Raw genomic sequence first — 27,744 nt, 5'->3', positions numbered from 1 at the left:
CTAGAACAGACATTTCTAAGCTCGTAATCGCCTACGGAACAAGTGTGCCAGCAATTTTTCAGTGGATTTATTAGGGAACTAAGTTTATGAGAAACAAGCTGGAAAGCACACAAATCGCAACATCTTGGTTGGGTCTCTCCCCCCACCCCCATATTTACAACACAAGATTTTGCTCAGTGATAGTGAAGCAGATAGTGACTAAATTTCTTCAGGAAAGGTCTTTTTTGATAGTTGTCTTCCTTGCAACACACTTTCATAGGGTTGTTGTAATAAATTTATAGAAATTCAAAACATAAGAAAATGGCTCTCTTTAGGTTCTGTAGTGACATCAGATTTGTATGTACCCAGTAGCAGTCTGCCAACAGTGTAGAATTTTGATGAGAGAGAAGGCAGGGGAGGCAGAGTGATTGGGCAGAGAAATGAGAAGGAGCAAACAGTGGCTGCTTACGGTCCTGTGTTCTTGGTGATCCTGGAAATAGCTGAGAAGGGCCTCTGGTTAATCTGGCTCAATTTCCACATCACCCCGCTTAGGGAAGGAGAGGTGTCTAGATGGGGCAGGGCAGGAGGACAACTATTACATCTGAATGGTTTAAATCATGTCTCTGAGGTAGATAGGGGAACAGGCTCAGTCACATAGGCCTCAGCTCCTTAGTTACGATACAATAGTTCTTTATTTGGTCACTGGTCAGAAAAGAAGAAAAAGGAATGCATCAACATACCAAAGAAAAGCAAAACATCAGAGCATAATCACAATATCCAACAGCTATAATACAAGGTCTCTCAGAGTGCATTTATTGCTTTGTAATCAAGTTCACCCACCTTGCTGCTGGTCATAAGAACATAGGAAGCTGCCATATACTGAGTCAGACCATTGGTCTATCTAGCTCAGTATTGTCTTCATAGACTGGCAGCGGCTTCTCCAAGGTTGCAGGCAGGAATCTCTTTCAGCCCTATCTTGGAGATCCCAGAGCTGGAACTTGGAACCTTCTGTTCTTCCCAGAGTGGCTCCATGCCCTGAGGGGAATATCTTACAGTGCTCACACTTCTAGTCTCCCTTTCATATGCAACCAGGGTGGACTCTGCTTAGCTAAGGGGACAAGTCATGCTTGCTACCAGAAGACCAGCTCTCCTCTTCGTCCTCTTCTTCTCTTTCCTTCAACGTTTCCCAGCATTATGGAGCTGGGTTTTCTCATAACATGTCTGAAGTATGCTAGTTTGAGCCTGGTCATTTGTTCCTCGAGTGAAAATTCTGGATTGATTTGTTCTATGATCCATTTGTTTGTTTTCCTGGCTGTCCATGATATCCTCAAAAGTCTTCTCCAGCACCAAAGTTCAAAAGCGTCAATATTTTTTCTATCTTGCTTCTTCAAAGTCCAGCTTTGGCATCCATAGAAAAAACCCCCATTGTCCGCTAGTCTGCTGTGTATTTCTTGACTGTTGGATCCTTTACTGTTGCTGATCAATCCTAAAAGGCAGAAGCTATCCACCATTTCAAAGTTTTCATTATCAATTCTGAGGCTGGTTGCTGTACTTGTCATTAGTTTAGTCTTCTTTACATTTAGTTGTAGTCCCATTTTTTGACTGTGCCCCTTGACTTTCATTACATGAGTTTGCAGATCATCCTGATGCTCAGCTTATCCGAGTGGTGTAATCAGCGTAGTGCAGGTTATTGATGTTTCTTCCTCCAGCTTTAAAACCACTCTCATCTTCTTCCAGTCTAGCTTCTCTCAGCATATAAGTTGAATAAATAAGGAGAAAGTATACTGCCTTGTCTTACTCTTTTGCCAATCTGGAACCAGTCTGTTTCACCATGTTCCATCTGGACTGTGGCTTCCTGTCCTGTGTATAGGTTTCTCATGTGAACAATTAGATGTTCTGGGATGCCCATTTTCCTAAGGATATTCCACAACTTGGAATATTTCCCTATATTTGGGAACCACAAGTGAATTTAAATATCTGGCAGGTGAAACCTCAAGTAAGGATACACCATGAACAGATCTATTGGACAAATGAATATGTTCTTCTTGATGCAGCTCCTTAGTTGTTACTGCTTCTATCCGATAGTGACCTCCATTTTGCTTTGTCTTACCTCAGAACTGCTGCGCCTCAGTTCTCCTGCTTGGGTTTTACCACCTTCTAACCTTGTACTTCATGAGGCGGAAGGGCCACTGAGTTCCTTGTAAGGGCCAGAGGGCCTAAGACTTTTAACAGTAGCATGACTACTATTCAACAGGTGGGAAGGATGTTACCATCATTACTGATGCAGCAGTAACCAATCACTCCTAACAAATAAATATTATTATTATTATTATCTATTTACATACAGTCTACCAGATGTTATTGACTGGCTTTGGTACTTTAATTATTGGGCCCTTTCCAAGGGTCTAGGATAACTAAAGAAAAATTAAAGATAGCGTCGTAGTATTTGTGCTGTCCCGAGTAGTGTGGCCTTCTGTAGCTGATGTGTTGTAATTTAGCGATGCCCAAGGTGTCAAGATGGTGTTCAAGTTCTTTTGGTACTGCACCAAGGGCACCAACAGCTATTGGCACCACTACTGTTTTCTTTTTCCAGAGCCGCTCATTTTCAATCTAAAGGTCCTTATATTTAGTTATTTTCTCTAATTGTTTTTTGCTGACTCGTCTATCCCCTGGGATTGCAATTTCAATTATCAGAACCCGATTCTTCTCGATGACTGTCCGATCTGGTGTATTGTGCACTAAATGCCTATCAGTTTGTATTCTAAAATCCCAAAGGATTTTTGCCTCCTCATTTTCTGTGACCTTCTCAATTGGATGATTCTACCAATTCTTGCTTGCTGGCAATTTGTAATTGTTGCAAAGGTTCCAGTGCATCATTGCAGCAACTTTATCATGTCTTTCCTTGTAATCAGTCTGTGCGATTTTCTTACAATATACAAGGTGCTCAACCGTCTCATCCACCTCGTATAACCAACACTTACTGTCTTTCTGTGTCTTATCAATTCTTGCTTTTATAACATTTGTTCTTAGTAATTGTTCCTGGGCTGCAAAAATGAGACCTTCTGTTTCTTTCTTCAGTGTCCCCTTCTTTAACCACTGCCATGTTGTGATATTGTTGACTTTTGATTGTATGTCATTAAAGAACTGACCATGCAATGGTTTGTTGTGCCATTTTTCTTGTCGATTCCTCATCTGCTGTTTTTTGTATTCATCCTTTGATTCCTTTATTTTCAACAGTCTAGTCTTACTCAATTCCTGTAGTATTTCTTCTTGGCTTTCATTGATGTATTCGGCCAATGCTTGTTTTTCTTCTTCAGCAGACTGTCTGACTTGCAACATTCCATGTCCACCTACATTTCTTGGCAAGTACAGCCTATCAACATCACTTCTTGGGTGCAGGGCCCACCCCTCTACCGGGTACTACCGTGATGAGGTGGAGGGGCTTGCGAGCTTCAAGGATGCAGAGGGCTATGCTGGAGGGTCACCCAAACCAGACAGGCCTCGGCTGAGAAATCAGACTAAATGTGCCTAATCCCATAACCATGGTGAGAACAAGAAAAATGAATTCTATACTAGATTGGTCATCACCTGAGTCAACAAGGACTGTGTTGAGTGCTAGAGTACCTGGGCACTTGTTGAAAAATGGGTTATAGGACTCTGGATATTCAGTTGAGCATCCCGGTCTGGAGACTGTAGAACTACTGGAAGTACAAACTCTTATTATTATTATTATTATCATCATCATCATCATCTCTTGTTAGCCACCCCATAAAAATTATGTTCTGGACAAAGGCACATCCCATGATGTAGAATGCTGACCAATCACTGCTTGTCCTTGGGGAAACAGATAAATGGTATACAATGTATTGTAATTGTCTCATTTTCTAGTGGGAGAATGTGGCCAGAAGATCCAAGACCTTTACTAGTAGCATGACAGGCAACCCAAAGTTGCACCCACTTATCCAACAGGTGCAACTTTGCCTAGCATATGATGGTGTGAGTAGCATGTGTCTATATTCTGCATGTACTTCAGCTTCTTGACAGGCAGCACTTCAATGGGTACAGTTTTGACCTCCAAATGCTGGTGGAAACTCCACTGGCAGAGTTTCTGCCTCTCATTCACCTTTTAGACATAGAGCATGGTAGCAGCAAGTAATGCTTCAACTATAAAAATCACCATACTTCCACCATACCTGCAGAGGTGCTGCTTCCTTCCACCATACTTCCACCATACCTGCAGACTGGTGGCCCAGTCTGGTCCCAGCTTCTCCCTCCAGGGTATTCTGTTGAGAAGCAGGTGCGGGGATGTGGGCGGGGAGGTGGAGTGGTTGTGGTCTATAAGAATAACCTTTCCCTGACCAGAATCCCTGTGTCTGACCATATTGAATGTGATAATGCCTATGTTTAAGGACCAGGGATAGACTGGGACTTCTCTTGGTGTACCGATCGCCCCACTGCCCAATGGAGTCCCTAACTGAGCTGACTGACTTGGTCTTGGGTTTGGCGTTGGAGTCTCCCAGGCTTGTGGTGCTGGGGGACTTCAGTGTCCACTATGGGACCGATTTGTCTGGGTGGCTCAGGAGTTCATAGTGGCCATGACAACTATGGGCCTATCCCAAAGGGTCTCGGGACTGATGCACATTGCAGGTCGCATGCTTGATCTGGTCTTTCACTCTGATCAGGGTGGTGTTCTGTGGGTGGGGACTCCTGTGATTTCCCTATTGTCATGGATGAACCACCATCTGGTTAAGGTTGGACTCACAGTCACACCCCACCTTTGCAGGGGTGAGGGGCCTATTAGAATGGTCCACCCGAGAAGGTTATTGGATCCAATAGGGTTCCAAGAAACCTTGGAGAGATTTAGTGTTGGCTCTGCCGGTGATCCTGTTGTTGCCCTGGTGGAGAACTGGAACAGAAAGCTCACCAGGGCAGTAGACATGATCGCACCTAAGCGTCCTCTCCAACCCACTTCAAAATTGGCCCCTTGATATACGGAAGAACTACGGGGGCTGAAGTGGCAAGGTAGACGACTGGAGTGCAAGTGGAGGAAGACTCAACTCGAATCTGACAGATTACAACATAGAACACATTTGAAGATCTATGCTCTGGCAATACGGGCAGCAAAGAAGCGATTCTTTTCAGCCCGTATTGCATCCGCAAGTTCAAGTCCGGCGGAGTTGTCCAGGGTTGTGAGAGGGCTAGCGAGTGCCCCTCCTCCCTTGAATCAGAATTTGGAACCATCTATTACCCGCTGTGATGTGTTTAATGATTTCTTTGTGGATAAAATTTCTCGTATTCGGGCTGACTTGGATTTAGACCCCACAATTACTGCAGTGTCTGAATCGGAGAGGTCCAGAGATTCCTCTTAGGTGGTTAGGCTGGATCTGTTTCAGTTTGTGACTCCTGAGGATGTGGACAAGCTGCTTGGAGCAATGCGGCCTTCCACCTGTTCTCTTGACCCTTGCCCAACGTGGCTAATACTATCTGGCAGGGAGGTTATTGTAGAAGGCCTGTTAGAGATCATAAATGCTTCTCTGAGAGAGGGCAGGATGCCTCCTTGTCTTAAGGAGGCAATTATTAGACCACTTCTGAAGAAGCCTGCCCTGGATTCCTCAGAGTTGAGCAACTATAGGCCTGTCTCCAACCTTCCGTGGCTGGGCAAGGTAAGAGAGAGGGTGGTGGCCTCCCAACTCCATGCAGTCTTGGATGAAACTGATTATCTAGACCCATTTCAGACCTGCTTTCGGTTGGGCTATGGGGTGGAGACTGCCTTGGTCGGCCTGAAGGATGATCTCCAATTGGGAATTGACAGAGGAAGTGTGACTCTGTTGGTCCTTTTGGACCTCTGTGGCTTTTGATACTATCGAACATAGTATCCTTCTGGAGCGTCTGAGGGGGATGGGGGTGCGAGGCCCTGCTTTGCAGTGGTTCCACTCTTACCTCTCGGGCAGATTCCAGATGGTGTCTCTCGGGGACTGTTGTTCTTCAAAAACTGAACTTCGGTATGGTGTCCCTCAGGGCTCCATATTGTCTTCAATGTTGTTTAACATCTACATGAAACCGCTGGGAGAGATCTTCAGGAGATTTGGTGCTGGGTGTTATCAGTATGCTGATGACACCGAAATCTATTTCTTCATGTCAACATCATCAGGAGAAGGCATAACCTCCATAAATGCCTGCCTGGAAGCAGTGATGGGCTGGTAACAAGCTAAGACTGAATCCAGATAAGACGGAGGTACTTATTGTGCGGGGTTGGAACTTGGAAGATGATTTTGATCTGCCTCTTCTGGATGGGGTCACACTTCCCCAGAAGGAACAAGTACGCAGACTGGCGATGCTTCTGGACACAAAACTCTCCCTGGTGTCCTAGGTTGAGGCAGTGGCCAGAGGTGCCTTTTATCAGCTTCAGCTGATACGCCAGCTGCATCCATTTCTTGAGATAATGACCTCAGAACAGTAGTACATCTGCTGGTCACCTCCAGACTTGACTACTGCAATGCGCTCTATGTGGGGCTGCCTTTGTACATAGTCTGGAAACTGCAGTTAGTCTAGAATGCGGCGGCCAAATTGGTCTCTGGGTCATCTCAGAGAGACCATATCACTCCTATCTTAAAACATCTTACACTGGTTGCCGGTAAGTTTCCGGGCAGGATACACGGTTTTGGTTATAACCTCTAAAGCCCTAAACAGCTTGGGGCCTGGGTATTTAAGAGAATGTCTTCTTCGCTATGAACCACACCGCCCATTGAGATCATCTGGAGAGGTTTGTCTGCAGTTGCCACCGGCTCGTCTGGTGGCTACTTGGGGACGGACGTTCTCCATTGCTGCCCTGAGGCTTTGGAGCATACTTCCTGCTGAAATAAGAGCCTCCACATCTCTTACAACTTTTAAAAGTTCAGCCAAGATGCATTTGTTCATCCAGGCTTTTAATTAGATACTGTTTTAATTGTGTTTTAATAGTTTTAACTTTTTAATTTTAATTGTTGAAATGTTTTAATCTTTTATTGGCTGTTTTTATTGTTTTGTAAACCGCCCAGAGAACTTGCGTTTTGGGCGGTATAGAAATGTATTAAATAAATAAATAAGTTGAAACGTTTTCATTGCCTGTTTTATTTGTCAAAGGCAATGTTTACAAGACATTTTTCTTGTGGTAGCAAGCATGACTTGTCCTCTTAGCTAAGCAGGGTCTGCCCTGGTTGCATATGAATGGGAGACTTGATGTGTAAGCACTGTAAGATATTCCCCTTAGGAGATGGAGCCGCTCTGGGAAGAGCAGAAGGTTTCAAGATCCCTCCCTGGCTTCTCCAAGAAAGGGCTGAGAAGGACTACTGCCTGCAACCTTGGAGAAAAACAAAAAAAACCACCCGTGAACAAAGTGAAATCCAATCAAAAAGACAATTAAATGGGATTTAATCAAATCTTAAATAGAATTGGATCAAATAATGTACTCAAGGTGATATAGGATATACCAAAAACCAGTATATACGCAGAGAGCATATGATGTGATGGGAGCAGATCACACCCATTCTGAAAGAGTTGCGCTGGCCGCCAGTTCGTTTCCGGATCCAATTCAAGGTGCTAGTTTTGACCTTTAAAGCCCTTAATGGTTTGGGCCCGGGTTATCTGTGGGATCGCCTGCTCCCAAGGGTTGCTGCCCGCTTGACGAGGTCATCTGAGGGGGCTCTGCTCTGGGTGCCGACAATGAGGGAGGCTCAGCTGTCATGCATGCGGGACTGGGCGTTCTCTGTTGCTGCCCCCCGACTTTGGAATGCTCTCCCAGTGGCCATTCGCTCCTCGGACTCCATCACAGTTTTTAGAAAGCTTGTTAAATCTTGGCTTTTTATCCAGGCTTTTACATTATTGTTTTTATTGCTGTTTCTATGTGTTTTTACCCGTGTATAGTTTTTATGCTTGTATTTTATAGATTTTAAATTTGGTTTGTTTTTATGTTTTTCACTTAATATTTTAATTGTCATTTTTTAAAACTTTTTTAAACTGCCTTGAGATTGTTTTTAATGAAAGGCAGTATATAAATTCAACAATAAATAAATAAATTAAAATGACTGAAATAATATACTAACCACTATATATGTAGAGCGCGTATGACTGAAATAATATATTATACAAAAACCAGCCAAATAGACATCTACAAACAGCATGTATGAACAATTGAATACACTACACTACACATAAACAGATAGTAAATAATAATCTCCCATTAGGAGTCCAGAGTCTGTTGACATCAATATATTGCTCCAAAATAGCTCAGATGCCCAATAGCAGCTCTTATAATTCTCCCAGTATGAATACATGCATCCAATATGTTCATAAACCATAAGAGCGGAGAGGTGAAGGCAAAATACTCCACTGTCTGTTGGTTGGGAGCGATGATAAGGAATATAATCAGTTGTACTCAAGGTCTCAAAAATGAAGAAAAGGAAAACAATACATGCTGTGTAGTCTGCTGGATGACGATTGAAGAGACTAGACAATGCACCACAGCTGCCCCAGGATTAAAACTGTTTCACTGGATGCTTCTTCAGGAGCACATTTCGTCAGTCTCAATTGCTATATTAACAATAAATACAATCAAAATTATCACATAAATAATAATTATTGTACATAAAGAGAGAAACTGGTCAATATCAGAGGTAATTTATAAATATACTCACATGCAGGCTGAAAATATAGTAACACTCAATAATGTTTCTCCATGCAAGTAGAAGCCTAAAAGTATACTAACTCTCTAAAAGACTCCACAGCTTATAACAGAATGCTAATTAGCAGAAAAGCCTCCGCAGCTGTATCCCAAAATAACAGTAACTATTTAACCACATCAGATAATCAGTCATCAATTTAAAGAGCAGACAAAGACACTACTCAACAGTGCCATGAAGCCTGTGAACTGCTCCAAAGGAACACAAGAAATCACACATAAAATGGTGATAGCCACAGTCAACATAGGAACATAGGAAACTGCCATATACTGAGTCAGACCATTGGTCTATCTAGCACAGTATTGTCTTCACAGACTGGCAGCGGCTTCTCCAAGGTTGCAGGCAGGAATCTCTCTCAGCCCTATCTTGGAGAAGCCAGGGAGGGAACTTGAAACCTTCTGCTCTTCCCAGAGCGGCTTCTTCCCCTGAGGGGAGTATCTTGCAGTGCTCACACATCAAGTCTCCCATTCATATGCAACCAGGGCAGACCTGCTTAGCTATGGGGACAAGTCATGCTTGCTACCACAACTCAAATGGGTTACAGCTATAAAAGAAGAGAAACCCAAGATTCACAGGGCCATACAACCCTAAGGGCCATACAACCCTCATATCTAAGAGGGTCCTCCAATCCACAAACAAGGAACTGCATTGCCCACAAACTGGCAAAACCCATGAGAAAAAGAAGGGGGGAAAACAGCCAGCCCACCAAAGCCCAGCCAAACACGGGAACTAAATAGGTCCACAAGGGATAGACTAAGGTCCTTATACAAAATATGTGCTTCAAAGAATTACAAGAAGCACGAGAAATCATTCTGAGAACTGAGACCTCGAGGTGCCTCGGTGGAAAAGAAATGTATGAAGATAGCCTCTTTCTGTAGGAGAATGTGACAGACATCCTCTAAAACAAAAGAAGACCCCCTATGCTTGTACAGAATAAAAAAACATATGTCATCTGCAGAATGTTGCTTGTCTATATAACAAGCCACAAGAGGAACCTCTGCAACTTTGTGAAGAATACGAGAATGATGTTTGGCAATATGAGTTTTGATACTTCTATCAGATTTTCCAATATACCAGAGGTTGTAAGGACACTGAATGACATAAATTATAGCCTTGGAGCTACAATTGGCAAAAAACCGAAGAAACAACGGTTTATTGGTGAAGGGATGATATGTAACCTTAGATGGCACAGCTAACGTACACAAAACAGTGGCCACAAGGAAAAAACCAACCGGTTAAGAATCAGGCCTATCCATAGATGAGAGGTCAGTTCTGATTAGCATGTCACGAATACTGGAGATCTTCCGATAAGCAACCAAGAGTGGAACCTCACACCCTGGTAAATCCACCACAATATGCCAGTGCCTGTTGATAATGTTCTTGATCTTATATGACAAGGGGGTATATTGTAACAACCAAATAAGAAAGGATGGTTGACGACGAGCCGTAGTGTTAAACAACGCATGGCGATCTCTAGAATCGGCCCGAGATCTGGCTTGACGAATAAGCTGTAGAGGATAACCCCGGTCACTTAATTGTGATTCCAGTGTTCTGGCTTCCCTGACCTAATCTGATTCATTCGTTGAATTTCTCTTAACCCTAAGAAATTGACTATAGGGAATACTCAATTTAAAATGTGCTGGGTGGAAAGAATCGTAATGAAGATAAGCATTCATATGAAGTGGTTTTTTGTAGAGACTAAAAGCGAGCTTACAATGGTGGTCTATAAATACTCTCGTATCTAGGTATGGGATACTAACCCTATCCCACTGATGGGTAAAACTAATGTCCCCATGGTGCTGATTAAGCCACAGGACAAAAGCTTCAAAGGTGGAAGGATTGTTATAGACTAAAAAAATATTGTCAATAAATCTTTTATACATTAATATGTCCTGATAATAAGGATTCGATGATGGATTTAGGACATATTTCTCTTCCAATGAAGCCATAAAAAGGCAGGCAACAGAAGGGGCGAGACTGCACCCCATCACCAAGCCTTTAATTTGAGCATAAAATTGATGTTGATGTCTGAAAAAGCTATTTTCAAACACAATATCAACAAGCTCCATAAGAAAAAAGGTAGGGGGGTGTTGTTCAGAACGAGCTAGCAAAACATCTTCAACCACTATACAAGCTTCATCCAGAGGCACCGACGTGTACAAAGAGACAACATCTAACGTGCCAAGAATAGACTGTGGGGACACCTCAAAATTTTCAACTTGCATGATGAAATCTTTCGTATCTTTGACAAAAGATTGTATTTGAAAGACCGCAGGCTTAAGGGAGTGATCAACATAATCAGAAAGCGGTTCAAGCACAGAACGTGAGCCAGAAACAATTGGCCGGCCTTTAGGTGGACGATCCGGCTTGTGGATCTTAGGTAATACATTAAAAATCGGTACCCGAGGCTAAGGATTGAACAAAAACCTTTTATCAGCATCTGAGATGAACCCCAGAAGATTGGCTTCATCCAGAACCACTCTGATAATAGACATAATCTTGGGGGTAGGATCTTTATCCAAAGAGAGATAGATATGTGAATAGTTCAGTTAAATTATTGCAGTTTATCTGCAGGTTCTCCTCTTAGCAAAATGCTTAAAAGGGTATCTTGATCTATCCCCTCCCACAAGGAGTTTGAATTTTCTGTGTAATTGTGGAAGTGGAGCGGTGTGGCCATCGGATACTTCTGGGTTCTAGAAGAGCTTCTATTGATTGATGAAGCAGGACTGTTAATGTGTGCTTTGCCCAGCTGCAGCACACTCGGAAGAGGACCAGTTTGGAGAGAGAGTGTAGTTCAACATAATCTCTCTGGGGATTACTTCCTGTGCTCATAGAGGATAAATCCTGTCCAAACATGTTAAAATATGCACTCTTTGAAATCAGGTTCGTGGGGCCCTTAACCAAGTGGCTTTGTGGGCCCCCTTAGTGGCAGGGGGTAAAGATGGTGGTATAGCCTTAGCAATAGGGGTAGTGATATACTGGTGAAAATATCAATTGATAAAATACTGTCAAATAAAAATTATATAAAACTAGCCGACCCCACACAGAGCATCTGTGCGCTCTTCGGAGCCGGCAGTTACCTCTCCTCCCCAGTATCCAGCCATCTCCGCAGCTGGGCCCAGGCTGCAGGGCCGAGTGCTGCCTCCAGGGACGGGCCTGCCGCCACTGCCTGCCTCCATGGACGGGCCCTCCGCCACTTGTCTCCACGGACGGGCCCGCCGCCACTGCCTGCCTCCGCGGACGGGCCCGCCACCGCTTATCTTCGCGGCCGGCCCGCCACCGGGCCGAGTGCCACCTCCGCGGACAGGCCCGCTGCCGCCACTTGTCTCCATGGCTGGCCCACCACCGGGCCAAGTGCCGCCTCCGCGGATGGGCCCGCCTGCCGCTTGCCCCCCCGGCCATGCCTGCCACCACCTCTGGTCTCCTGGGTGTGCCGGCACCCAGCCAATCAGCTGGGAGTCAGGACACACATTCCATGGCACACCCAGGAGAATTAATATAATAAGATCTAAACATATAATTGCATAACAAACAAAACCCTGTATACTAAATTGGCCCTTAACTTAGACTTATGTCCAAGGCTAAGGTTTAATTTGATAGCAGTAATAATAAATATAATACCAGTTTAAAAACTATAGGCATCACTGAACCCAACCATAGTTGGTTTGAACACATTTTAGGTACTGCATATTTTTATGCATGTTAGCTACTGCATATCGATGACTACTGTAGCTGTATACAACCTGTAGGAATTCTGTCTACCCTACTTTCTAACAGATGTTTAACTGGATTTTTACTTCAAATTCATTTGAGAAGATAATTGAGTAGAAGGAAGAATGTTTTGTTGCATACTTGTTTAAACAATTGACAGTTCAAAATAAAATAATCGGCAGAAGATTGGGACAGTAGTTAAGTTGGACCCTGAATTAATAATGAATCTGTTATCTGCAGCAGAAATATGCATTACTTCGAACAGAAAAAATGCTTTAGCCCTATCAACATCCAGAGTGTTTTTTTTAAAAATGCAATGGCAGTTATGACAAGATTAACATTTTGTATGGCTTATGGCTGTAATAAAAATTGATTGATTGACAAGATTAACATGTTTTGTAAGAGTATAAGGTGGTTCTCCTCCAGATGCCCCCATTCTCAAGCAGGGGTGGGGTAAGCTTTTTACCACCTGTATGTGGCCAAAGTTGCCGCCCCAGTGGTGAGGGAGGGGGCAGGGTCCAAATCTATTTTTCAACTTTAAAACTGCTGCCGTGCTGCAGCGTGGTGGTGTGGTGGCGGAGAGGGCGGCATTACCCCTCCTAACCCAAGCCTGCCTAGGTTCAAGAGAAATCGGGAGATAGCTGTCATTTGGGAGGTAAGTGGGCTTGGGTTAGGAGGGGTATCGCTGCCCTCTCTGCCACCATGCTGCCGCACTGCAGCATGGTGGCGGTTTAAAAGTTAAAAAATAGATTAGAACTCCCCCGCCCCTTTTTAAGTTTATCCCCCACCCCCAACACCAACATTTGCCACTGGGGGAATTTTGCCACCGTAGGCAGTTGCCTCTACTGCCTCTTCTTTAATCCGCCAGTACTCTCAAGCATTAGATAGGTAGCTTTTTGGAGATAGGGCCCTTTCTATTTATAGTACCTTGCCTGTAAAACTTTTTGTCCTTTAATATATTTGCCTGGCACCTACTTTTATTTCCATTAAACAACTGAAAACTACTTTTTTTGGTCAAGCATTCAGTTGATTTTAATTGTAGGTGGCTTTGGATTTTATTGATTGGTGCTGTTGTCTGTACTACATTAATAATAAGCTGTTCTAAGGAAGCTATTCAACCACTCCTAAAGAAACGTAGTCTGGATCCAGAGGATATAAACAGCTATAGGCCTGTGGCCAGTATTCCCTTCCTGGGCAAGGTGCTCAAGCATGTAGTGGTTGACCAGCTATAGACCCTCTTGGAGGAAATCTAGATCCATTTCAATCATGCTTCAGGCCTGCTTTGGAACAGAAACTCTTGATCAGCCTGTGGGATGACCTGTGCAGAGAGAGAAAAACACAGGGGAAGTCTCTTGGACCTCTCAGTGGCTTTCAGTACCATTGACCATAGTATCCTTTTGGATAGGCTGGCCAATTTGAGTGTGGGAGGCACTGCTTGGAGGTGGTTCCACTACTACCTCAAGGCCTGTTTCCAAAAGGTGGTGCTAGGGAATTACTGTTGCAGTCTTGCTTTGAGGTTCCACAGAGTTCCATTCTTTCACCTATGCTGTTTAACATCTACATGAAACTGATGGGAGAAGTCATCCAGAGATTTGGCCTGAGGTCATCTGTATGCAGATGACACTCAGTTGTATCTCTCTTTTTTCATCAGACACAGGTGAGGCAGTGACTGTCATGAATAAGTTCCTGGATGAAGGTGAACAAGTTGAGACTCGGTCAAGTCAAGACAGAAGTACTGTTAGTCAGTGGTCCCTCTGCTCTGGGGAATGATGTCCAGCCTGTTCTAGATGAGGTTTCTCTCCCCATGAAGGACCAGGTTTGCATTCTGGGGTTGTTCATCTATCTAGTACTGTTGTTAGAGGCTCAAGTAGCCTCTGTGGCTCGCAGCACCTTTTATCAGCTTCAGCTGATATGCCAACTGTGACCTTACCTGCAACAGTTAGTCATGCTCTGGTAACCTCTCAGATAGGTTACTGCAATGCATTATATGTGGTGCTGCCTTAGAAAACTGTCCAGAAACTGCAGTTGGTACAAAATAGGGCTGCAAGATTATTAAGTGGGACTGGGTGTTTTGATTATATCAAGCCAGTGCTTTGTCAGCTGCATTGGATCCCAGACCATTTCTGGGCCCAATTCAAAGTGCTGGTTTTCACATATGTTCGAACCTGGATCCCTACTCCAAGTGCCCCTGCCAAATAGGGTGAGGCTGATGGCTCCTAGGGAGAGGGCCTTTTTGGTGGTTGCACCCCAGTGAGGTTCAGCTGGCATCATCACTTTGTTCTTTTAAATGCCAGGTAAAGACCTTTCTGTTTGTCCAGGTCTTTTAAATTTGATTTTTAAAACTGACTTTTAAAAAGTTTTAAAATGGTTTTGTACTGTATTTTGTATTTTTTTAATGTGTTGTGTTTTTACTTGATGTTTTAATGCTGTGTTGTGAGTCGCCTATTTGTGATGGGGCAACTAACAAAGTTTATTAATTGTTATTATTAACAGACCTGCTAGATCAAGCCCAAAGTATATCTAGTTGAGCATCCTGTTGCCCTCAGTGGCCCACCAGATGCCTTTGGGAAGCCCACAGGCAAGAGCTGAGGGCATGCCCCATTTCCTGCTGTTGGTCCCCTGCAACTGGTTGCATGTTGCCTCTGAGGCTGGAGGTGACCTATAGACTCTAGTGGCCACTGATAGTTTTGTCCTCCATGAATTAAAGTGCATTATAGACTTATCCTCCATTCTTAAAGCCATTCAGGCTGGGGGCTGTCACCACATCTTGTGGTAGAGAATTCCATAAGTTAAGTATTTGTTGTGTGGATCTGTACTGGAACCAGTGTTTTTAATTTATTCATAAATGATCTAGAAGTTGGGATAAGCAGAAAGGTGGCTCAAACCACAACTTCACCTGTATGCTGATGGGGTCTGAGCCATTGGTGACTGACCAGGAGAGGGATCTTGAAGTCATGGTGGACAACTCATTGAAAGTGTTGACAAAATTTGTGGCAGCTGTGAAAAGGGCCAACTCCATGCTTGGAATTAGGGATGTGCACGGAACCAGTATGTACATGGAACTGGATTTGAACCAACCCGGCCCAGTCCTTATAGAACTGGAGGTGTAGGAGAGGACAACCAAGATGATTAGGGGCCTTAAGACCCTGACTGAATAAATTAAAAAGCACTGGTTCCAGTACAGATTCCTGGGGAACCCTACCAGTGGTCCCTTTTTCATCTCTGTGTGGAATGAGTTTTGTTTGGGGCTGCATCAAGGCAGTGTGTGCGCACCTGCATTCAGAATGAGGCCTTCCTGATTCAACCTGAGTGGGATCTAAAATGAACTGAGCAGACATCCAAAAACTTGTGTTCATGTGCATGCCTTAAAGGGAACAGTGAACCCTACTTCTTTCCTCCATTTAGAGAACTGTCCATTTATTCCTACCCTCTGTTTTATGTCCTTCAACCAGTTACCAATCAACGCATGAACCTGTCCTCTTATCCCATGACTGCGTTTTCTCAAGAGTCTTTGATAAGGAACTTCATTGAAAGCTTTTTGAAAGTTCAAGTATATTATGTCAGCTCAATCACTTTTATCCACACGCATGTTGAGGTGTGTTGGTGAGGCAAGATTTGCCTTTGGACCTGGTAGTACATTTCCTCCTTCTTGGTATATATTCTAACTGAGCTTCTATTATTGTGATTGTATTGTATTACATGGGTTTATTTTCTTTAACTTGGTCTTATTGGAGTATAAATCTTTTAAATTCAAAAACTGGAAAATAATTGTATTAAAAGATGGGATATATTTGTTTTGTATTTGCAATAAAAGTATTAAGATAATGTTCAACCTTAGTACAAATAGTAGTAACTAGATCTGTCTCCAGCACTGACTGGAATGTGCAAGTCTCTTGTAGAACAGAAAACAGAAGTAAATAAAGGCACAGCTGTTCTAATACAGTATCAACAAAGCCACAGGTTGGCTGCGGAAAATGCCACCAGATGCAGAGTTCCTAAAAGCCAGTATGTGCTGTTACTTATTGGTTGAAGGAAGCTAGATAATAGCTTCCAGATGTTGAAGACAAGAGGCACTTAAGGTATAATATATAAATGTAGTCTAGTGCTTTATAAATTGTTTACACCAAATAGTGGCCCAGTACTTCTTTAGGTACTCCTGGACATACCTGCTGGATTGCTGACTTTCCCCCTTTTGCAAAACCTTATGCCACATCAAACAAAAGGTTTCCTCCAGTTCAAACAGTGGCTTGCTATAGTGGGAGGGTTGATGTTCAAGAAACCCAGGTCCGTTGCTCCCTTGGGTATACACAGTGGCATATCTTTAATTGGGTAGATATGTTCAAAGAACATGAGCCACTCTGCCACTCCCAAGAAGATGGGCCACTGTGGGCCCCTCACCTGCTTTCTTCCCTTCCCCTGGCTCTCACCCCAATTACCTGCTGCCAGTGTGCCAAAGAACCCACATACATGGGACCAGGGCCATTAGAGCTGTTCACCTGTAAAGCGCTGGCAAAGCCAGCAAGGGCTAATGATGTCACTGACCATTGCTAGGCAGTTTGATCATTAGCTCTCGTTAGCTTTGCCAGCCTCGAGGGTGAATCGTTCCCCTGGCCCCATGTGGTTCTTCTGGCCCCGGCTCTTTGCTGGTGCTGAGGGGAAAGGTCAGAGGTGGGTGGGTGACTGATGGTGGTGGGGCTAGTGGCTGGCAGCAGTGGGAGCTGCCAAGAAAATAAAGTAAGTGCAGGGGTGGAGATTGGGGAGGCAGTGTTCAGTTATGAAACATGGACCACTCCAGATCTTGTTACACCACTGAAGAACTAGTTGTGTGGTTCTTTTGATTTTGGCTCATACTAGCAGTGTTGGTATTTTGAAAGCAAGCGTTTCATGCACATATGTGTTCAGAATGATTTAACTGTATGAGTAGCCTGCTGGTTTCCTATGTTGTCAATAGTGGAAACATCTCAAATTACTCATATAACCTGTTATTCAAGGTCAGTCACTTTGTCAACAAAATTCATTAGCAACTAAAAGACAAAGGGATCCCAGAAAGGGTTTGAATTTAGTTCAGAGGAAGGAGTCTGAGTAGAACTGCAATATGCCAAGTAAACAACTAAAGCTACAAGCAGGCAGCTTCTTATGTAGGGCCGGCCTTCGGATAAATAGCACCCTGGGTGAGGAGTTCATAGGAGCATGGGAAGCTGCCATATACTGAATCACACAGTTGGTCCATCTAGCTCAATATTGTTTACACAGACTGGCAGCGGCTTCTCCAAGGTTGCAGGCAGGAATCTCTCTCAGCCCTATTTTTGAGATACTAGGGAGGGAACATGGAACCTAGATGCTCTTCCCAGAGTGGCTCCATACCCTAAGGGGACTATCTTACAGTGCTAGTCTCCCATTCATATGCAACAAGGGCAGACCCTGCTTAGCTAAGGGAACAAGTCATGCTTGCTACCACAAGACCAGTTTTTGGCCTTTTGGTGCCCCCCCATGGCCTTTTGGTGCCCTCCCCGGTAATTGATGGAAGATTGTTTTTGCAATTAATATTCAAACAACCTGTAGAACTTTGGATAAGGCACTGCTCCCCACTCCCAAACAGTGTTGAGTGTAGTAGACAAACAAACCACTAAGCTCAGCTCGGTGTCCTTTTGGGTAGACACTCTGGGTAACTGCCCAGCTCACCCACCCCTAAGGCCAGCCCTGATCTTATGAAAAATATGTACATCTTATGTGTAATGGGTAACCACCAAGCAACAAAAAAACCCTGTTGAAATACTGGTTCATCTTGCAAAACTATTGGGCTGCTAAACAAAAATATTAAAAATAAAGAAGTTAAAAACACTAGTAATGTTCTGCTTCAAAGAGGTAAACTTAAATTACTGGATAACCTATGCTTAAAAGAAAAGCAGTTAATTCCAATTTGATAGTTTATATGCAGGATTTATTATTTGCCAAAATGAAACAATTGCATTTCATTTTATTATAGCTTCTTCCACCAGAAGAAATGATGACTCAGACAGGGCAAATCTCCAGACACTTTCTGCGTTCTCATTATCAGAATGTAGATCCAATTCCAGAAGAGGACATTCACAATAGATCTGTAGCAATTCCAGACATTGCAGAGCAAATGGAGATTAATACCAGGTATCTCACAGTACCAATTCTCACTCTGGCTTTTCATCAGATACTTGTTTTGGTTGTTTCTAAAACTTGCATGATGACCTTTTCTATATATTAGATTAGTAACTAGGTGAATATCCAGTATTATCAGATGATTTGTAGCATCCAAATCTCATCACCTTGTATATTTTGCTGTAAATCAGTGCATCTAGTCTTCATGAAGTCTCAGATAACCGTAATTCATTGAAACCCAGCTGTTGTAAAGAGCAGCTGACAAAGCAATGTTTATTACATTCTCTGCATACCTTGTCTTTTAAATCCACTTTATAACCTATTTCCACACCAGATTATCCATAAAATATCTCTCTTGTTAAAACTGCCTATCTTAATGCTTAGAATGACTAAATAGCAAAACAGCATTCCTCCAAAGATGGACAGTTTGATTTGCTTACAGTTTCCCAGTGTCTACCTGTTGGCTTTACTTACATTGCCTGACTTCCTGACCACTGAAGCAGTGGTGCAATGGGGGAAGCATTGGTACTTCTGAAAAGTTCTTACTCAGTTCCACTGCTGGCTTAGTGGTAGAGGCAAATATTGACAGTCTCCCCTTCCTTGGGAAGTGCTTTGTGTTTATATTGAAACTATGTCCCTGAAGGTTACACAGCCCTCAGGGATATATTTTCATTGGACACATTTCATTCATATATATTTTCATTGGACACAGAGGGCTTCTGGAGGAAGGGGAGGTAATTGAAATGGCGTGTGTGCGCGCGCTCACACACACCTCTTCAGTGCAAACTTTTCAGAACTCTTCAGAAACATTGATGCTTCTCCTGTTGCATCAGTGCTTTGTTAGGATGCCAGCCACTCATTGATATCATTGACATAGGGCTATAAAAATGGCAGAGCTCTCTGGTATCTTGAAGCAGCCTTGCAAATAAGTCCACCAAACTTACAAGCTTTTTACAAACTTACACTTTTTACTAAGCTAATCAGCCCACATATAGTCATCTGGGACACATCTGTTTGAAAAACAAAAATCCAGTTAACTCTTATCCGGTTTAAATATTTCCACACTTGCTCATCTGAAGGCAACTCTTGCTCACCATAGGTGAGTGGTTATTCATCTGCCTGCTTTAAAGACTAACACATTGTGATATAAGAATTGGTGGACTACTGTCCACTTGTTAAGTGGACTCTAGCATACCAAAGTGCCAAAAGTAGTCTTTAAGGTGCGGAAGTAGCATAGCTGATAGTACAGATTTAATCTGCATTGCCAGTTCAAGCAAGACTGGAAAAGATCTCCACCTGAGAAACTTGAGGGTTGCTGCCAGTCAGGGGGGACAGTGCCAAGTTAAAGGGAATTGGAACAAGGCAGCTTAATATGTTAATATGCCACAGGACTCATGTTTGTTCCAACAGACTGTCATTTTGGAATAAGAATACAAAGGTGCTGATGCTCTCAATAAAAAATTTCCTTTTGAAATAATGACTTACTAGCTGGCCTGGCACAGAACATCTGCACCCTAGTTCTCTGTCTCTCACCCCTCCGCAGACAATCCAGCTCCCAACCCTGCCTTTCCTCCTCCCCCCTCCTTAAGCCACCCCCTGCCATCCAGGAGGCAGCCGAGGTGGTGAAACCTTCCCCACTCCCCCCCACAACTCTCTCTCCCACACACACACACAAAATACAAATATCTCTCTCCTCTCCCTCGGGAAAGCAGCATCGCGGCAGCCTAGGTCAGCTCTTACCAGCGGCCTCTGTGCCATCGTGTTGCCCTGATGAGGATGGCCAAATTGGGTGAGAGAGTGCACTGAGGACAAGCCTCTGTCACCCTGCCAAGTCTCCTCATGAGGAGAACAGCTGAGCCGGGGCTTTCCTTCCCGCCTGCCTGGATGGCCCTCTGTGCTTTCTTCTGCCCTGGCCATCCTCCTCATGAGGAGACTCAGCAGGGTGATGGAGGCTGCTGTTCAATGTCTCATCTTTCTTCCTTGTTGCCGCAGCATCTCCGCCTCCTCGGCAGCTGGTCTGCCTCTCAGTCCTACTCCGTGCCTTCTCTCTCCTCTGCACAACTCTCACGAGATGTGCCATGTACCACGGGATGTGTGACATACATCCTAAGGCTTTTAAATATAAAGATTCTTAATGATTCTTAAAGCTTTCCTAGGCAGCCATCAGCTAAACTATTTGGATATGATAGATAGAGCAAATCTAATAAATATATAACGTTATATAAAGAGGTTTTAATAATAATATTTATTTATTTTACCCCATCTTTCCCATGATTGGCATCCCAAGGTGATTTATGTAGTTAAAACATCAAACAGCACATCATCAAAAGATTTTTTTTAAAAAAGCATAACAAAAAATATAGTGCAAAATTCATAATTAAATAGAACAGTAAGAAGTAAAGTGTGCTGTCAAGTCGGTGTCGACTCCTGGTGACCAAATAATTGGCTATAATAAATATCTCACCTCCTGCCAATCCAAATGTTTTGCAGAATTACTATGTCTTCACCAAATGCGAGACGGAAAGCAAGGTAGCGGCAAAATTACTTCCAAAGAAAGGGAGGTCCGAGGAGACAACTGTCCTTATTCAGCATAGCATAGTGTTCCTCCAGTAGCTATTGTTGTTATCTCTCTTATTGGTTTTGGTTGGTTTTAGTGGAGTTGACCTGGTTTTGCGGAAGACCATCCCCCTCACCAGATGCATTGTCCATCATTCTGACCAGTTCGAACTGCCATTCTGATCAGTTCAAGTGGCTGCTTGCAGTGATGGGATCGCGAGACAAAGTTGGGATTCTGTTGGTATACAACCCACCCCACTGTCTAACAATCTCCCTGCCTGAGCTGCTTGAGGTGGTTTCGGATGTGGCGTTGAGGACCCCAAGATTTTGAGGACTTTAACATTCATGTCTTGTCTGGTGCAGCTCGGAACCATATCCTCCATGACAATCATGGGCTTGTCTCAGCTGATTTCTGGTCCCACACATGTGGTAGGCCATATGCGTAACTTGGTTTTTGGGTCAACGGAGGACATTGGTTCTCAGTGGATAGTCCAGGAGGCCTTAATACCATTGTCATGGACAGATCATTATCTGGTGAGGACTGGGATGAGGGTGGATTTTCCTGCTGAGAGAGTGGATGCTTCTGTTGACACCCTGGTATAAGGCAGTGGATCAGGCCATTGACATGGTTGCACATAGGTGCCCTCTCCCTGCCAATTCCAAGTGACTCCCTGGTATACAGGTGAGTTGCAGACAATGTAGCAGGCTGGTAGATGGCTTGAGTATCATTGACAGAAAACTCAGAATGAATGTGACTGAACACAAGTTAGAGCCCATATTAGAGCCTATTCTGTGGCGAAGAAATCCTACTTTTCCGCCACTATTGCATCTGCTTAATGTTGTCCAGCAGAGCTTTTTCAAGTGTTTTGAGCCTCCTATGTGAAGGCCCTCAAACAGAACCTGGCAGCCCACTGTGATAAATGTGTGGACCCAATACACCTCTGCATGGGTGGGGAACCAGTTAGGAGATTTATATTTTGTGGATAAAATCACTCATGTCCGTTCAGAGTTGGATGCTAAGGATTTTGCGGCATTGGAACTGGATATTGGATGGTTTTCAGGCTGTGTTACCTAAGGAGGTGGACATACTGCTTCGAAAGCAGAGTCAGCATGAGCAGCATAGGAGCAGAGCCAATTTACCCTTGCCCAGCTCCGCCACATAATAAACGCATAAAATTTTAAAACATTAGATGTGCCTGCTTTGCTTATTTTATCCCTCCTTTTAGCAATACTGCCATCCAGATGCAAAGCAAGGAGGATCCTGCCTAGGAAAGGGGACTATTTATCTGTCTTACTCAGAAGGTGGTGCTGGGGGACTTCTGCTCCACCCTTTGGCCTTTGGGATGCCACAGGGATCTATTCTGTCTTCTATGCTGTTAGAACATAGGAACAGCCCTGCTGGATCAGGCTCGAGGCCTATCTAGTCTAGCATCAAGTTTCACACATTGGCCCACCAGATGCCTCTGGGGAGCCCACAGGCAAGATTGGACTACTGCAAGTGTGCTCTACATGGGGTTGACTTTGAAGACAGTTTGGAAGCTTCAGCTGGTCCAGAACACTGCTGCAAGCATGCTTGTGGGTACAAGCCACTTCATGAGTGTCACACCCATTCTGCGGCAGCTTCATTGGTTACCAGATCGCTTCCAGGCTAGATTCAAGGTGCTGGTCTTGACCTTTTAAAGCTTGACACGGCTTGGAGTATAAATATTGTAAGTAAGTAAATAAATAAATTCAAAAATGTCTTTCACTACTAAGGTTTTTTGCAGCCACCATTTCCCCTACACTTCCCAGCATATATTTGAAACCATATGGGCTAGAAATCTGCTGGGAATTTTAGATTTAAAACATTAGATTCTCAGGTAATTCAATTCTGCACTCAGTACCAGCTTCTGTGCTTCTGAAGAACTGCAGCATGTTCACAGGCCTGGTGAGAGCCTTCTGATGGGTTGGACTCTTTCAGGGAGGATTAGATTTTTATTATTGTCATTGTTAGAAGCAAAATGTAATGGGACTCAGAGTTTTGAGTTGAGCAACTCAAGGATTCCACTAGTGGGACCTAAGACTGGAAACATTACAATCTTAGGGCCCACTGGTGGAAACATTACAGAAACCTAGATGTTTAAAACAGGCATTTAATTTGTTGGAGGATTGTTAGCTTAGCAGTATCAAATTAGTAGGCAACCATTTGAAATACAATTTTTGGTAATGTGGGGGTGGGGGCACTAAGGAAAAGGCTCTATCCCTGGTCCCCACCAACTAAAAGCTGTGTCAGTGATAGAACCAAGAGAAGGGCTTGGGTTGATGATCTGTGGGCCCTGGCAGAGTCCTAGGAGCCAATACAGTTCAACAGGTACCTCTATCCCAAGCCATATAGGACTTTAAAGGTCAATATCAGCACTTTAAATCTTATCTGAAAGGAAACTGGCTACCAATGAAGCCACCATAGGATGGATACAGTACTTGTGTAGTGATTAGCTCCCACAAGCATCCTTTACAGCAGGGTTCTGAACCATCTGAAACTTCCAAACAACCTTTAAAAGGCATTGCTCTGCAGTGGTTCCGCTCCTACCTCTCGGGCAGGTTCCACATGGTGTCCCTTGGAGACTGTTGTTCTTCAAAATCTGAACTTTTGTATGGTGTCCCTCAGGGCTTCATATTGTGTCCAATGTTGCTTAACATCTACATGAAACCGCTGGGAGAGATCATCAGGAGATTTGGTGCAGGGTGCTATCAGTATGCTGATGACACCCAAATCTATTTCTCCAGGTCAGCATCATCAGGAGAGGGCATAACCTCCCTAAATGCCTTCCTGGAGGCAGTAATGGGCTGGATGAGGGATAACAAACTGAGACTAAATCCAGATAAGTCGGAGTTACTCATTGTGCGGGGTCGGAACTCGAGAGACAATTTTGATCTGCCTGTTCTGGATGGGGGTCACACTTCCCCAGGAGGAACAGGTACGCAGTCTAGGGGTGCTTCTGGATCCAAGCCTCTCCTTGGTGTCCCAGATTGAGGCAGTGGCCAGAACTGCCTTCTATCAGCTTCGGCTGATACTTCAGCTGCGTCCGTTTCTTGAGATACACAACCTCAAGACAGTGGTACATTTGCTAGTAACCTCCAGACTGGATTACTGCAGTGCACTCTGTATGGGGCTGCCCTTGTACATTGTCCGGAAACTACAGTTGGTCCAGAATGCGGCAGCCAGGCTGGTCTCTGGGTCATCTAGGAGAGACCATATTACTCCTGTATTGAAGGAGTTACACTGGCTACTGATATGTTTCTGGGCAAAATACAAGGTGTTGGTTATAACCTATAAAGCTTGGGCCCTGGGTATTTAAGAGAATGTCTTCTTCGCCATGAACCCCACCGCCCATTGAGATCATCAGGAGAAGTCCGTCTGCATTTGCCACCAGCTCATCTGGTGGCTACTCAGGGAGGGGCCTTCTCCGTTGCTGCCCTGTTGCTTTAGAGTGCGCTCCCTAGTGAAATAAGAGCCTCCCCATCTCTGACAACTTTTTAAAAGTCTTTAAAGAAACATCTGTTCACCCAGGCGTTTAACTGATATGTTTCGATTGTTTTAATGTTGTTTTTAGAATATTGTTTTAAAATTTTTAATTGTGTTTTAAATTTCTTGTTTTGTTTTTGTTTTTAATTAATATTTTACTTTTTTAAAAATCCTGTTGTAAACCGCCCAGAGACGTAAGTTTTGGGCAGTAATAAAATATGTTAAATAAATAAAAAATAAAAATAAATAAAAATAGTCAATGTAGAGCACATTGCAGTAATCCTATCTGGATGTCACCAGTGCATGGGTAACAGAGATCAGGTTTGGTTTCTCCAAATAGGGTTGCGAGCTGATGTGTTCAGCTGAATTTGGTAAAAGGCACTGTTGGGTGCTACCACCACCTGGAGCTCCAGGAACTGCTCTGAGTCCAGGATGACCCCCAACCTATGAATTTGGTCTTTCAGAGGGAGTGCAACCCCATCCAAGACCAGATTTATCTTCCTACTCAGATCACCAGTTTTGCTGACTTCTGTTTTATCTAGATTAAGTTTCAGTTTGTTTGCCCCCATCCAATCCAAAATGGCCACCAAACATTGATTCAGGCATCAACTGTGTCCCTAAAACAGATTTAAATGATAGGTAGTGCTGCCTACAAATGATCTCTCCCAGCAATTTCATGTACAGGTGGCCATCGTTACTCATGGTCCTGGCACCGGTGGTTTCTCATATCCACAGTTGGGTCATAGGGACCCAGTTTCTTTATCTGCAGTTTTAAAAATAGGCAAAATTTGCCTATCCATGGTTCCTGGGTAGTCAGAAATGACTTCTGATGTTCTAGCTACCATTTTGCAGAATGGAGCCATTTTGTGTCCGTCCCCCCCCCCAATTTTTGGGAAAAAATCTCAGTTTTGGAGGATTTGCAGGTTTGGGAGGGCTTTTCTGGACAGCTGAAAGCCTGGAGAGCATGGTCCTATGTTTTCCCTTAATTTCTGCTTTCTTGGACCTTTCTTAAGCTCAAGGAACCTAACCACACCACAATTCCCATTGACTCAAGGTTTCCATATTCATGCCTATAGGTGAGAATGGAACCCCTGTGACTGAGGGCCATTTGTATACATTAAGCAGTGTGGGGGACAAAATAGAACCCTGTGGCACTCACAGGCCAACAACAACAAATATTTATCTACCACTTTTCAACAAAAGTTTCAAAGCGGTTTACATAGAGAAATAACAAATAAATAAGATGGATCCCATAGGAACATAGGAAACTGCCATATACTGAGTCAGACCATTGGTCTATCTAGCACAGTATTGTCTTCACAGACTGGCAGCGGCTTCTCCAAGGTTGCAGGCAGGAATCTCTCTCAGCCGTATCTTGGAGAAGCCAGGGAGGGAACTTGAAACCTTCTGCTCTTCCCAGAGCAGCTTCATCCCCTGAGGGGAATATCTTGCAGTGATCACACATCAAGTCTCCCATTCATATGCAACCAGGGCAGACCCTGCTTAGCTATGGGGACAAGTCATGCTTGCTACCACAAGACCAGCTCTCCTCTCTATCTCCTCTCCCTGTCCCCAAAGGGCTCACAATCTAAAAAGAAACATAAGACAGACACCAGCAACAGTCACTGGAAGTACTGTGCTGGGGGTAGATAGGGCCAGTTGCTCTACCCCTGCTAAATAAAGAGAATTACCACATTTAAAAGGTGCCTCTTTGCCCAGTTAGCAGGAGTTAACTGGCCAAGGGGTGGAACAGGTATTCCCCAGCAGCACCTACCAAGTACAGCCCTCCAGGTATTATCAGAGCCACCACAGAACTGTGCCCCTTGTCCCAACCGAGAGAGATAACTTGGAAGGATACCAAGGTTGATTGTATTGAAGGCCACTGAGCAGTCCCGGAGAATCAACAAGGCTGCACTCGCCCCAGCATAGCTGGGGCATACAAGGCATACCTGGGGCAGAAGCCAGACTGAAAAGGATCAAAATGATTGTTTTCGTCCAGAAAATGTTTTTCTTTTACCTTTTCCAATCTTATTGTCTCTCTTTGAGATGGGATAACCAAAACTCTCTGCTTGCTATACTTGCATATCATTTATCCACGCATTACATTTTTTTAATGCTGTTGCCTATTTACATCTGAACTGATTTGCCATTGGCACAGATCTGTGATGAATGATCTGCTTCATATGTATTCATTGTTTGCAGTGCTGTGATGCAAGTTGGTCGTCAACTTGCAATAATTGGGGATGAATGTAACAGGACATATAACAGGAAGCTGAAGGATTCACTGTTTTGCCTTGTGAAAGGGTAAGGCCCTGGAGATTTTTTAAAAAATATTTTAATTGTTTTATGCTTAGTAATATATCAGATAGCAGCTGAGGATGCCACTTTCCTGCTGAAAGTGAAAAAAGACACCCCTGCAAGTAGAAAACTAGCATAGCAGTGAGCAGACTGAGCTACAACTTTGTGTTCTTGGCTGCTGGTTTTTACTTCTTTTTTGCATATTAATTTTATTTATTTATTTATTTATTTATCTATTTTATTTATTTATTTATTATTTATTTATTGTTAAATTTATATACTATCTGTCATTAAAAACAATTCCAAGGTGGTTCACATGGGAAAAAAATTAAAACAGGACAATAAAAATCACACAATTAAAATATTATGCTAAAATATAAAAACAGATCTAATTAATTATATTTTTTTTACAATACATACATAAAAATAACCATACAGTATACAAAGAAGCAGCAATGGAGACAATCACATAAACGCCTGAATAAAAAGCCAAGTCTTCACATGCTTTCTAGCAGGATTAAAAAATAGCATTCCCAGCCTGCTAGGGGTGTGCACGGAACCGCGGAGCTGCGGTCTGGCACTGGGGGGGGGGTTCTATTAAGGGCGGGGGGGGGCTTTACTTACCCCTCCCGCGCTTTCCACACACTGCCGCCGTAATTATTGAAAAAATTGCTCCTCCGATGGCTGTTCCGATTTTAAAAAATGGCTGCCCCCTTGAAGCCCTGGCCCCCTGCTGCTGCCTTGAAGCCCCCTCCCACCCCCTTAAATCTCGCCCCGGGCCCTTAAATCATGCCCGATAACATTAAGACGCGGGCGGGCGGGCAGGCGGCGGGGAGATGTCCTCCC

At 43.7% G+C, this 27,744-nt stretch overlaps 2 long non-coding RNA genes across 2 annotated transcripts; both read right to left on the bottom strand.

The window, feature by feature from the left end:
* Positions 1 to 52: 52 nt before the first annotated feature.
* LOC128326952 (uncharacterized) lies at positions 53 to 27,744 on the bottom strand. The gene is made up of 2 exons (XR_008308359.1): positions 27,523 to 27,744; positions 53 to 681 (listed from the first exon to the last, which is right to left on the bottom strand). It is a non-coding gene; the product is annotated as an uncharacterized LOC128326952 (long non-coding RNA).
* LOC128326953 (uncharacterized) lies at positions 8,083 to 8,710 on the bottom strand. The gene is made up of 2 exons (XR_008308360.1): positions 8,652 to 8,710; positions 8,083 to 8,547 (listed from the first exon to the last, which is right to left on the bottom strand). It is a non-coding gene; the product is annotated as an uncharacterized LOC128326953 (long non-coding RNA).

This window comes from Hemicordylus capensis, chromosome 5 (assembly GCF_027244095.1).
Source record: "Hemicordylus capensis ecotype Gifberg chromosome 5, rHemCap1.1.pri, whole genome shotgun sequence".
Lineage (NCBI taxonomy): Eukaryota > Metazoa > Chordata > Lepidosauria > Squamata > Cordylidae > Hemicordylus > Hemicordylus capensis.
This window is presented reverse-complemented; position numbering and strand designations above follow the sequence as displayed.